This window comes from Callorhinus ursinus, unplaced genomic scaffold (genome assembly GCF_003265705.2).
Source record: "Callorhinus ursinus isolate GAN/ISIS: 27379988/994484 unplaced genomic scaffold, GSC_fseal_2.0 scaffold8, whole genome shotgun sequence".
Lineage (NCBI taxonomy): Eukaryota > Metazoa > Chordata > Mammalia > Carnivora > Otariidae > Callorhinus > Callorhinus ursinus.
Window position 1 is genome coordinate 59,438,642 of NW_027397070.1, and position 13,974 is coordinate 59,452,615.

The 13,974-nt window shown below is 47.6% G+C and overlaps 1 protein-coding gene across 5 annotated transcripts in view; it reads right to left on the reverse strand.

Moving 5' to 3' along the window:
• The window catches only part of FOXN3 (forkhead box N3), a 392,989-nt gene that overhangs the window by 225,443 nt on the left and 153,572 nt on the right, over positions 1 to 13,974 (reverse strand). The window contains exon 1 of one of the 5 annotated variants that reach the window (XM_025869487.2): positions 12,179 to 12,367. The exons of the other annotated variants lie outside the window; for them this stretch is intronic. The gene's annotated coding sequence lies outside the window, so the exon portion shown is untranslated. Of the gene's footprint in view, positions 1 to 12,178; positions 12,368 to 13,974 lie in introns of those variants that run through there. 5 annotated transcript variants of the gene reach the window in all.

Sequence of the window (13,974 nt, forward strand, 5' to 3'; positions counted from 1 at the left end):
GCGGGGGTCGCGGCGCGGCATGGGACCTGCGGCGTCCGCCGGGCGCGCCGCGCGTCCTCCCGCCGGCCCCGCCGCTCTCCCCGCCCCGTCCCGCCTCCCGCTCGCCTCCGCCGCGGCGCGTCGGGCCGGGGCGCGCCGAGCGGCGAGAAATTGTTTCCACTGCAAACAAAAAAAGGCGACACATGACCAGGCAGGAGGAGGGGAAGCGCGGGGAGGGAGGGGCGCGGAGGGGAGGGACGGAGCGGAGGGGGCGGAGGGAGCCGGAGAGAGGGAAAACGTGGGCCGGGTCGCTGGCGGCCCGGGGTGCGGACCCGCCGGGGCGGCCCCAGCCCGCGCCCCACCTCGCCGCGATCGACCCCGCGCGCCGTGCCCGGGCGCCCCCCGGGGGGAGGGGGAGTGCAGCCGGGGCCCAGGCCGGCCTGGGCCGCGCTGAGTCGCCTCTAGCCGCGGGGCGGGGGTGACCCGCGCGGGCCCCCGCGACCCGGGGCGGCCGCGACCGTGGGCGGCGGGGCCGGCTGGCGGGCGGGCGGCGTGCGGCCTGCCCCTTCCCCAGGCTCCGACCACGCGGGCGGGCCGGCGCTGTGCCGCTGGCAACGTGTCGCCAGAACGCTCTTACCCCATCCGCATGCCTTACAAGGCTCGAAAGTAAAAATAAAAAGAATTACGATGCGGGCGAGGCTTGCGAGGGGGAGAAGAGATTCCACTTCTCCCCAACTACGGCGTCCTGGCGGGGCTCCCAGGGCAGTCCCCAACCCTCCTCCTGCGCCCACCCCGAGCCCCGGGAGGAAAGGCACAAAGGCACCGCAGCCTCCCGCCCCGCTGGCCGCTCCCCCTGTCGTCTGCCGGCGCGTGTCTGCGGAGGGACGGAGGGTGGCCATTACAGACAACCGAGCGAGGGGCCCGTCCTAGAGGCCACGCCGGTAGGGCCTCTCCAGGGGGAAGGCTCAGCGCCGCGACCGACTTATAAACCTCGAGCGAAAACCGGCCTTATCTCCTTCACATTTTGAGTTCTCGAGAACCCGACAGACAATTCGCAGGGCCACCCAGCGACCGGCGGTGTAGCCACCACTCCAAGTCTTTAGGCTCCTCCAAAGAAGGGCCACCCACTGCTAAAGCCACACCAACCAGCTGCCTTTGGAGAGGATGAAAGGAGAGTCCAACAGGACACCCTGGTGGTGACACAAATAAAAATATGATTGCACATCACTCGCACGTAGCCAAATCAGTAGGTTCCTCCACAGAAAAAAAGCCCAGGTGACAACTCCCATCAACCCCCACCTGAACCCACCTGAGCCGGTGGACCGGCCATTTTGCGTTGTCTTAAAACTGCACAAAAACCTGTGAGAAGGCCCAGAGTGATCTCCCTCAGAAAGCCCTCTAGTTTGCAGTACCTTTTAACCTAGCCAAAAGGGGAGAAAAATCCCACAGGGCTTCTGAAAAAAAAATTTTTTTCCAAAAAATAAAGAAACCCCAATCTATCTGGGAGTCATTCCTTTTAACAAAGCTTCAAAGCGGAGGGTGGCAAGTCTTCAGCAAGAACACTCACCACAGGCCTTATTACTTACCAGTGGTATGGCAAATCCCACCCAGAAGATGACTCCAAGGTGGAGGCCCAGGGGCGGGTGGAGGTCATCCAGCCCCACCCGCTTTTAAAAATGAGCACTTGATGTGACCTACCCAAACTCACTAAGCAAAAGGTGTAAGCTGAGACAGCTCTGAAGCCTCATGCCAGAGATTCTAAGAATCAGAAATGGTGACAAAGGGGAGTTTGGACATCAGTCAAGCGTAGGTGGCACCCTCCTTCCGCATATCTGTTGAGGGGGGCTGAATCTCCCATCAGAGGAACCAAGGCCAGAGACCTCTGTCCAAGCCCCTTTGTCCACGGAGAGGAAGAAATACTCCCCTGCTGTCCTCCCTTTCCATCACCAGCTCCCAACCCTCCCCATGGCCAACCATACTCACACCATGGCTAGAAATCTTTTTACGGTAAGAGAAGCGGCATGTTAATTTTCGCTTCAGTCCTTTCTTAGTCCTCAGAGTTCAAGCACACAGAATATGTCATTCTTAAAATTCTCCGTGCAAGCTGTTCAGCCTCCAGTGTCCGAACCAACCATGTAGGTGAACAACCCCTTTAAAAAACAGGCAAGCCTTGGGCCAGGAGAAGCCCTAAGTAGAGGGTGGAGTATGGTAAGTAAGCTGTCTTTTATTAGCCTGCCTCTCTTTCCTTCTGCGTGTTTGCAGTTTCTTTCCTTCTCAAACATACAGACCTTCCTCTATTTACGACGGGGTTACATCCCAGTAAGCCCATCATCCTAAGTTGAAAATATCAGTGAGTCAAAAATGCATTTCATACACGCAACCCACCGCCCATCCCAGCTCAGCCTAGCTAACCTCTACCGTGCACAGAACACTTACCGCAGCCTACAACTGGGCAGTCACCGAACACACATGTTGAATATCTCGTGTAACTTACTGACTACTGTCCTGCGAGTGAGAAACAGCACATTTTGTTCTGTGGGTTGTGTGGGTGCAGAACGGCTGTAGGTGTATCGGTTGTTTACCCTGTGATGGCAGGGCTGACAGGGTGCTGAGGCCTAGCCAGCCTCCCCAGCGGGCATCGGACATAGATCACTAGCTCAGGAAAAGATCCAAATTCCGAATCTGAAGTCTGGTGTCTACCTAATGTGTACGGCTTTTCACACGGTCATAAAGTCAAAAAATCGTATGTCAAGCTATCCTGCATCAGGGACCATCTGCGTTCCTTAATTCCTCTCTCCCACTTGTCGTGGGCGATGCGGCAAGGGACGTCAGTCTGAGGAGGAAGTGGTGGGCCAGCCCTGCCTGATGCGGAAAGCAGAGGACACACATCTGCCTATCTGTCGGTCTCGAGAGGGGGGTCCACATATTTGTTGAAAGCCAAAGCAAGGCTTGGTGTGGCCCCTTTCCACCTTAGAAGCCCATAGAGCCCTAGCTCTGAAAGATGCTCCCTCACAAACGGCTGCAGGGGCCAGAGTCTTTGGAACACCACCATGTTGAATATCCTTCCTGAACTTTCAAAAGTTTCCTTGTCCCTGAGAAGTCTCCAAAAAACAAGTGGAACTGTTTAAATTATTGTTCCACAAACATGTTCGACAGCAGAATCCTACATGTGCCCTGGAACTCACTTTGGGCAACACTTATTTCCCAGCTGGGGAGCTGCTGGCCCCTTCCGGGCCCAGGCCGGAGGCACCTGCGTGTCAGCCATGGGAAGACCTGGACTCCCCGCCCAGCCGGTCCCCCGTCAGTGTGGAACCTCAGGTCCCTTCTGTGTGCAGAGGAGTGCTTCTCCCCTTGATGATGTCTTCCTTCTCCAACATGCTTCGCTGCCCTGCACCATGGAAGCCTCTCTCCCCAACCCTGGTGCTTTGGCCAAGAGGATTATTTATGGAATAGTTCAATGCGGAGCCTCCCAGTCCCCCTGATGCAGTAACACCTAAAGAGATGAGCAGTGAGATGATGCCACTGCAGGTGGAAGGCCTGGGGACCTTCATGTATGGGGAGGAACCCGAGGAAGGCCTGCAAAGATGGTCTCCTGGATCCTGCAAGCTGACTGCAGTGAAGAGGACTCATGAGTGGGAACCCAGGTCAGCTGGGGGCAGGCACACTGTGGGCTTCTAAGAACTGGGGTGTCATGAGGCACTTCTCCCTCCCCTTCCCTCTGAGACCACACTGTCTTTCCGACTTCCCTCTACATATCTGTTCTACTCTCCTCCCTGTCGGGCTCTCTCTCCTCACTTAAGACCCCATATGGCTGCCAGCATCAAGGCCAAACTTTTTGACTTTCGGCACCCACCACCTTCAGACTGCCTCTGTCTTCCATGCCATGGTCTGTATTCTCAGGGCAATAACCTGATTGGCTTAGCCTGACTTAGGTGACTTTTCCTTTCTGCCCACCCCCTCCAGTCAGCTGAGGCTAGGGGCATGGTACAACCATCAGGCACACCAGGACTGGGAATGCCTTTAGAAGGAGGATATCTAATAAAGATGGGCTGGTGTCTGACCTGTGGAAATGGGGAAGGCGTGTTACAGACCTGAGCTTTTCTACTAGGGATACCCAGGAAGCCAAACCTAATGGATCAGAATCTTCTAGGATGGGTCCCAGGCATGTACATTTTGAGAAGGCGCAAGAGCAGGAGTTACTGTTCCAGGTAGGAGAAATGAATGGCACCTGCGGATTTATCAGATATGACTTGATCATATTAGAAGATGCATTCGTTCCTTGAACAAGTATTTACTGAGTACCTACCAGGTACACCGTATTGTGTTAGGTGCCCGAGATAAAAGGGTTTTGTTCCTTATTGAGCATGCGTGTTAGTGGATAAGAGGGGAAACATAATATGACCAAACTCTTTAAATGCTAAGGTGAGCAGTTTATATGCACTAATTCAAAGGGCAAGAGGAACTCATTGAATATTTTTGAGTGCGGAAGTTATACTATCAAAAATACACTTTAAAAGAATGGCTTGGAACTAGTAGATAAGTAAGTCCCGGAGACCTAATACACAGTACAGTGATTATCAACAAGAAAACTGTATTATAAACATTTAAACGAAGTGACTAGATTTTAATTGTTCTCAACACTAGAAGAAATGATAATAATGTGACACCATAGAGGTGTTAGCTAATGTGACAGTGGCAATCATATTATAATATCAAATATATATGTTGCATACCTTAAACTTACACACATTATATGTCAAATATATCTCAGTTTTTTTAAAAAAGAAGAAGGATTGTGGAGGCGCCTGGGTGGCTCAGTCGGTGAAGCATCTGACTCTCGGTTTCGGCTCAGGTCATGATCTCAGGGTGGTGAGATCGAGCCCCACATGGGGCTCTGCGCTGAGCACGGAGTCTGCTTCAGATTCCTTCCTTCGCCCCCCCCCCACCGTCCCCACTCATGCTGTCTCTCCCTCTAAAAAAAGAAATAATTAAAATCTTAAAAATTTAAAAAATAAACGGAATTGTTGATTTAAGATGAGTTTTGGGAGAGGAAAGGAAAATATATGAAAAACCCAAAGGAGGCAGAACTGCTGAGAAAGCAAGGCCATGATCCATATAAAAGGGAATAAAGATTGTTTTTTTAAATGTGTTTTCAAAAATTACAAAATATGCTAAAATATTAAAATAGTGATTCGCTCTGAGTGGCAGAGTTATGGGGTGATTATTTTGGCCTGCCTCTCTTTCATACGTGTCTATTATATTCCAAATTTTCTACCATGAGCACCCATTATATTACATTACAATATTCTAATGATAAGGGGGGGAGGATCCCCTTAGAGCAGAGGTTCTCAGCCTTGACTGTGCACCAAAATGACCTGTAGGCTTATTGAAACTGCTGGCCCCCCATGCCCAGAGTCTGCGATTCAATAGGTTGGGGCTGTGGCTGAGAATTCACATCTCTAACAAGCTCCCAGGGATGCTGCTGCCAGTGGTTGAGGGACCACACTTTGAGACCCACTGAATTCACAGAATAGTCAGTGAGACTGGAAAAAAATGAATGTCTGAAAGCCTTCGAAGGAAAAACCAAGAGGGATTGTCAAATATGAGAAAAGAAGGGAAGATTATGATCAAAGAAAACCCCTGAATCGTGGGTTGACTAAGTCTCTTTGAGATAATATATGAGAATGCTGTTGGTAAAGGCAGAAAAGCTGCTCCCTTCCTTCCCTTGGGCACAGACGTAAGAAAGACCCAGCATCAGGGCTGGAAGGCCCTCCACTCTTGGAGAGTTTCAAGGTTTGCCCCAGCATCCTGGCCCTGGCCTGCCCTCCTCTCTTGCATTTTCCTCTTGCACATTCTTGATGTTTACATGACAGGTTCTGGAGGGTGTAGCCTGGGAAAAGGCTTCTTCAAATTTCTCCAGTAGGGAACAGAGCCAGGAGGCTTCTTTGAGGAGGGAAGGAGGGGATGTGTTGTAAGGGAAAGGACAGCCAAACCGGTGGAGTGAAGCTCATTAGCTCAGGTGCCCTCGCCAAACCCCAGCTTCTCAAGTCTCCTGCTGGAGGCAACATGGAAACAGAACCTGTCAGCTCCTCTTTGAGCATAAACACAAGTGTGAGCGAATCATCCAGAATCCAGATTTAGTCAATGCCTTCAGTCAACAAGTATTTATGAAGCCTCTAGCTACAATATGCCCAGGACTTCGTGGAGGGGACCGGAAAGGAACCTGGAGAAATAAAAGGGGTGGCACTCGCCCTCAAGGATCCGGGAGACTCGGGGAGCATTTATGAAGCGACTACAGATAAACACAAAGCAAAATACTGTGGCCGGAGGTGGTGTAGCCTGATGGCTAGCCTAACACCTGGGACCAGGTTCATGGTCTCACTTCACCACTTACTAGCTGGGTAAACTTAGTCAAGGTGCTTAACTTCTTTTTCTTCACCTAGTTTCCTCATCTTAAGAAAAAGTGGGTAGGGAGGGAGAATGATAGCAAGGCCCACTCCACAGGGTTCTGATGAAGAGCAAATGAATTAGTATTTGCAAAACACATATAATGGTGCCCTGGCACTTAGCACCGTTTTTGTTAAGTAAATAAAGCAGAAGGAAAATATTGACATAGTTGACCGCATAGCAATTTAAAATTTGCGTGTAGGGCCCGGGTCCTATAAATCAAGTGAAAAGATAGATTCAAAAATGAGGAAATATTTGCCATACAGAGGAAAAGGGGTTAATATTTTAAATTTAGAACCCTTACAACTCAATGAGGAAAAAAAAAAAAGATCGCTCTAATGAGAAAAGGGGCAAATTCACCAAAAGAGAAAGAAAAATGATGAATATACCCATGAAGAGAGGCTCCACCTCAGTAAAAAACAAAGAAATGCAAATTCAAGCAATTGTGATATCTCATTTCATCCACCAGATCGGCACAGGCTGAAAAGGAATAACCGTACCACTGTTGGTGGGTGTGTCAGGAAGAAGGTGACTCGGTACAACTCTTCAAGGACAACTTCAGTGAACCCAGTTATGGACCTTAAATTTCCAACTTCTAGGAATTTATCCTAGGGAGGTAGTCTCACAAGACCGTTAACATGCCCCCCAGACTGCGTACCCCCGTGATCCAGTGACCTGCTAAGCTCCCCGCAGTTATCCTAGTGCCTGACACACACAGAAGACCTCATTCAGTACTTATTGGAAACATGCACTAGAATACGCAATATTGTATTTAGGAGGGTGTGCTGGGACATTGTTTAAAATCACCAAAACCCGGAAATTGCTGCAATAAGGGGCCGCAGGCATATTATTACATTCTGTGGCCCACCCTGGCCCCCTGCTCCCTTCGTTCCCTGCCATTTGGATTTTCTGGTCATTTTCGGTGAAGCCTTCCTTATTCAGAATCATTTTCACGTTCTCCTCTACTAGATGTGTGAACCAATTTGCAAACATTTCATAAAGTAAGAGTGTGGGGGGAAAATAAACACACTGGAGAAGCAAGTTAAAGTATTTTGTGATCTTTTCAGTCAGAAGGAACAAAATGATTCTTTTCTGAAAAGCCCGGTGCTCTGAGCCAACAGGAGAATTGCTAAGTTTAACACACATTGTACCTGTGTTATGGTGTCTATTGACTGGGTCACTTTCAATTGATAGGTTTTGAGTATCAGACTTTCTCTATAAATTCATACACGGGTCCAAAGACAAGGGAAAATACTCTTGAATTAAGAATTTGGGGGGGGGGGAGATTTACTCTCTCTTTTCAGATTGATCTTCTATAACAATTTGTGCTTATAAAAGACCAGATATGGTTACATCTTTTTTTTTTTTTTCCCAAATCTGATAGAAAAATCTGTGCCCAGCTGAGGCACTCCACGTGGCCAGAATTACTTCTGCTTCTCCTGGCTTCCGAGGGATACTCTGGGCAGTCAGGAGCTTGCCCTAGAAAAGACGGCCACTCTGAGCTCCTGGACTCCATTTATCTACAGTCGATTGTCATTATTTGTGGAAGTTATGTTCTATAAAGTCTCCACAAAGAAGGAATCAGCAAACATTGAACTGTTGCTCCTAGGGGAAACACACAGTCAGGTTCCTGCGAGCTGCTGGTGAGAGCATTTTCGTTAACTGATGAATATATAACCACGTTTTACTGGGTTTCCATCTAAAGGCGCCTTATTTAATATATATTCTTGATTCCTTAACACTGAACTCGCGGCCAACAGCTCTACAACTCATGTCTGAACGAAGATTCTCTAACAAGTCTTCTGTATCTTCTCCACAAGGCAATCAGCCTTCATGTGCTCAGGAATGCTAAACACTTCACAGCACTACGATTGGGTGCCATTTTAAACAGGAAAATCACCAACAAAAATGCACAAAAAGCTAGCGTACAAAATAGACCACAGGACGGACACTTGTTTACGGTATGAGAACTGAAACTTATTTACGCCAGAGTGTTGCTTTGTTAAATGTAAGCTGGGAATGTGTGCATTAGGCAATTCAAATTTTTGGCCACTCTGCACCTGTCAACAAATGACCATAAAAGCACCACGAGTATTTATTCATTGGGGGGTTACAAATAATTTGTAGCAAGTACATGAATTTGCAAATACGGCATACATGAATAATGGCCAACTGTATTTAACAAACACTTACATATCACTTATTCAGTGCCAGACCGTATTCTAAGGCTTGGCAAATACTCATTTCAGCCTCACATTAACCATGGGAGGAGAGTACTATTATTATGCCCATATTATAAATGAGGAACCTGAGGCACATAGAGGTTTAACCACCTGCCCCAGGTCACAAAGCTGGTAAGTGATGGGGCTGGGATTTGAACCCACGCGGTCTAGCTCCAGAGTTGGAGCCGTGTTCCAGGTGGGAACCAAGTGAAGCTTCAGATCAGTCCAGAGCATCTGAATTCTTCTTGGAGAACCCCTGGGGGTCAAGGACACGAAGGACAGCGGTGGTGGGGTTCAAGAGAGGAAAAACTGTGAGCAGCAAATAAAGAAGAAGGAAGGAAAAAGGAATTTTTAAACTGAATGAAAAGGTACCACTTGCAAAAAGCCAAAGTTCAGCTTCTATGTCATAATCAATATGGCATGGTGTACCTTTGTAATAAAAAATAAATCAACGAGATACTGAGCATCAAACAAATTGTAAGTGCCTTGAGAGAGGCAAGGACCCTGCCTTATACTTCTCTTCTGCTCACAGCATGTGGCACAGTGGTAATCAAAAATATCGATCGCTTAACAGAAAAAAAAAATGCTTCTTTTTATTGCTCTCTCAAGCTGGTATCTAATAACTACACAGATTAGTCAAAGAAAAGTAGCATCATCAACCTTTTCCTCCTCCAAAGTTCTGAAGAGCTCTTATTGTTTTCCTCTGTTCACTGAGTACACCAAGTACCACGGTCTCATGGGTTTCAGTTGCTAAGTCTGCCAAAGTCTTTACCATGCCAAGAACTAACTTCTCTCATTTTACTTTTTCAGAAGGATGTGAAAGAAGACAATCAATTCTTCTCTTGAAGATTGTCTTTTTGAAACAAAAGTAAAAACTTCAAATTCAACAACATCTCTGGGAACCATTGCATAGATTAAGGTATCACCAATATATTTCCCTGCTGTACAAAATTCCTTGTGGCGGATTAGCAACTTTTCAACTTATTATGACTGCCAAACCTGAAGTCTGTTATTCTCTATCAGACAGCGAAGTTCACCAACACTTTCTGCTTTGAAACCCCCACTCCTTCCCAAAATAGCCTCTCATGTGCCTTTAATATTTTTGATTCAGGTGCAAGCAAAACGTGGCCATAAATTGTGAGGCACGAGTGCATGTTGAGGGCTCAGTCTCACAAGGGGTGGGGCTGGGAAGGAAGTGGCCAAATGGACTGCTGTCTTTCTGGGGGTGCACCAATAGCACCTAATTCCCCCAAGCCCGAAGACACATGACTATCACTGGCTTCAAAGATTTGGCCCCCAAACAACCAGGCATCCTTTTTAAGTTGGCATTTCTTCCAGAGAGGAATAGTGAGCATCTTTCCTACATGCCTCACACCGTGCTAGGCCAACTGTCTAACAATATGGATCCTGGAAGGGGGTGCTGCCCATGTTGGTGATGGCAGCCTTTAGTGCCTGTTGCGCATAGCCAACGTCAAAGATCCCGCCGAACAGAGGTCCAGGCCATTGGCTGAGACAGCCCGGGCAAGCTTCCATGCCCCTTGAGTGCCAGCAGAGGCTACCCGAGGACCCAGGTGGGCATGCCACACTGTCCTGGACTTCCGGAAGGAGTCCAGTCCCAGAGAGTGGACATCAGAGCTCTCCGGAGGCTGCCCAGGCCAGGTTCAAAGGGAGGGATGAACTTCATGACATCCGTTCCAAAGAAATCCCACCTGCTACTGGCATGCCCAGGCTCATCTTCCTCACATACCAGCCTCCCAGGCAAGTCTCCAAAGGCACGGTGGGCAGGCAGCTGCAACAGTTTGCTTTCCCTCAATGCTTTGGACTGGGAAAGACGTGGAGTTGAGGAAGAAGTCGTGGCCAATCCCCATGATCCGGACCCCCCCCCCATTGGCTGGGATACTGAAAGGTCATTTTGTCCGCCCCTTTGCAGGAAAAACATGGTTTTCTTTGGCCCTGGAAATCTGGCCTGGCAGATTTTCTGGCGTAAGTTTCTTCATCCACACGCACCCACATCATATTGACGTTCAGAACTGTCAAAATGCAAACCCGCTCTGCAATATCCTTCACCCTCTACACTCCAGTGACTTCCCCTGGCCCGAAATGCCTGCCACCATGTGAGTGTCTGGCTCAGGCGCTGCACAACGACTCCCCAGCTTGCTGCTCCTGAATAACTTGAATATCAAACCAAGCACAAAGAGAATAATATACAGCAGTTGCTAGAAAAAGCTCACTCCATCCATTTCATTCTCTGTGGCAGACGCGACTGAAAGATTTTTTTTTTTTTTAATCCATGAAAAACTTCTCATTTAAGCTGGGGGTGCAAAAGGCATCTGAAATGTGAGAGTCCCCGGACCAGCCCTGGGATAGAAAGGAAAGGTTTCAATGAAATACAAAAGCAACGCAGACCTGAAGGGGAGCAGGCTGCCCGACAACAAGGCAGCCAACTGCCAAACTGTCATTTTGTTCGGCGGCTGAACAGAAGGCTCGAGTAATGACAACCACAAAACTCATTTAAAGTCTGAAAAGGTGACTAATGAGCTCATTCATGCTGGCTATAAATTATTCACTACAACACTGATCCCACTCAAGACAAACAGTAAAGTAAACTTTAAACACAGACATCGCCAGCCTCCGAAGTCGAACGAGTTATGTCTGTGAAACTTTTCCCAATGAGAGAGCTACTCCTCTCTCCCTTGTCTATTGTCACATTCATTCTTCTGTTTACTTTTTTTACTGCCTTTAATCAAGTTTAAGCAGACACAGCTGTTACACATTTATTTCTCTGTTGAGTTTTTTTCCATTAGTTATTATGAGCAATCATGATGCTCTAAAAATAGCAGCAAATTATATTCTCTGGAAATTGAAGGCTGACCTTAAAATGAAGCCCAGGTCTTCAGAAAGAATATTCATATGCACATGTTGGGTGAGTGACAGCCCTGCACAAAGGCGAAACACAAGTGCAGAGCATTTTCCACTCTTTGAGAGGTTTTTCAATTTGCTTCCAAATTTCCTTTGGCTCTGGTGGAACGGATTGGTTGCTTCAAAACCCTACAATACAGAAACCTGCTTCCAGGGGTCACATTTGGGTGAAGATTTTCATGAACACTCACCATCTTAACAGAATCAAAGTCCTCAAAAAATAAATAAATAAATAAATAAATAAATAAATATAATAAAAATTTTAAAAATAAAAAAATTTTAAAAAAGAATCAAGAAATCGAAGTTCTCATGGAGCCTTTTCATTACGGACAAACCCGGTGACAGGTTTGCCAAAAACCCACCATGTTGCTGCAGACTCCCCAGCTCAGTTTCCTGTTTAATATTAAAGAATTGCAGCTCTTCTGTTTTTCTAGACAGTGCTCTTTGCTACTCCTGTCACTCCGGAAAGCATTATGACTGTGGAGAAGGAGTCTCCTGTTTTTCAAACCTTTTTTTAATCTTAGTGGCTATTTGCAAGACAGAGGCAGAGTTAAGAGTTTCTGACCTGCCCTAATAGATCTTATAAAAATAGTCCCCAAATAAGTACTTACATTAGCTCTTGGTCAGATCGCTGAATATTCTGTATTTTTAAACTGCTTTGAATACTTTGAAAAGGAGCCACAGAAAAGCCACAGAAAACACTCATATTCAAATCCCGCCAGATGGAGGTTCTGACTAACCAAAAGTGAAAGCAGAAAGGTCTGAAGCTGAGTTGTACCCTGCGCACACCTCGAGATTACAGGAAAAAAATGAATGGTTTGGGGCCTGGGGAATCTTGCATAACGTATGAAAAATAATGCATGGAAGGCACATCAAGACGGGGCTTTAACTTCAACCCTGGACTAGACCAAGGTCTGTCTCCATTTTAGAAAATCTTTCATATTGTTTTCACAGTTTCTTGCACATGAACTAAAGACTTGTCCAGCCATTTCTGTCATCTGAAATGCAAAGCAATTTTTCTTTTAAGTAGAGAAAGAGGAGTCCTGCAACATTTATAGCAAAGTACTTTGCCACCTACCGATGCGATCTGGTTGGTCTTCACGTGTTTGGCATGTTTTTTTATCCAGGTTTCTGTATCTACTCAGAAGCCATTCTAGAGCTCTTGCAGTGTTGCTGTTGTTGTTTGGTTTCTTTTCTTTCTTTTTTTTTTTGAATCAAACAATGTGTAAAAACCCAATTCCGGGCGCCTGGGTGGCTCAGATGGTTAAGCGTCTGCCTTCGGCTCAGGTCATGATCCCAGGGTCCTGGGATCGAGCCCCGTATCGGGCTCCCTGCTCCTTGGGAGCCTGCTTCTCCCTCTGCTTCTCTCTCTCTCTCTGTCTCTCATGAATAAATAAATAAAAAACAATCTTTAAAAAAAAAACCAATTCCAACCAAAGAAATGGAAAAGCCTAAAATGGCATCCCGTTGGAGACTCGGCTGCCCTACAGCCCTCCACGAACTCAATGCCTATCCGCTCTCTGTGGAAATATTGCTTTGAAATCTAGGCACACATTGGTAACGTGTCTGCCGGACAGAGTTTGCCTCTCCCTTCATGGGTGGGAAACTTGGCTGGTCTGCAGCCACTCGCACACCACCCTACTCTCTATTTTCCCTGAGGGGGGACCAAAGGTAATATTAATTCTGCCCGGGGATGTTCAAGGCACCTGCACAGCAACAGCCCAAACACTGAACCCCGAGTACCCAATTCTTGCAATCCAAAGAATTCTAAAACATACATAATGCCAAAAGCTCTCCCGTGCTTCCTACTCGCTTGGAGCTTTGCCTGTATTATTTATTCCTTCCTTCCACTTACCTTTATGAGGGAGGCGCGGTCATCCTCTTACAGATGAGGATACTGAGCTTAAAGAAATTAAGGCATTTGCCAGTGGCGCTTGTCGAGGTGAGCTGGAAAGGCAAGAGCCCACGTGGTTGGGGACCACAGAGCCCACACCCTGCACCGCTGCGTTCTCTAACTTCTTCATCCTCTCCATACCTGATTTCCAAGATCACAGAGATGTACCTTGCTGCTTGCAATCTACCTCCTGGGCTTCTCTGTCAGAGGTTTTTGGGGATTGTTTGATCTGGTTTTTGCATAGCATTTTGCATTACGGGCCACTAACCATGACACGCCTTCTCCCCGCAAAGGCGCAGCTCCTGAGGCTCATAGAGAACGTGGACACCATTCACAGACGGGACAAGCATATTTGCAAAAGACCAAAAGACCCAGGGCAATGGTTGTACACCCGCACCGTGCTCCTCTCTGAACCGTTAAGCCCGACGATTGTGAAAACAACAACAAATAACCCACGACAGCGACTGCTCCAGAGGCCAGGCCTGAAACTCCAAGTCTATCCCCACCTCCCGT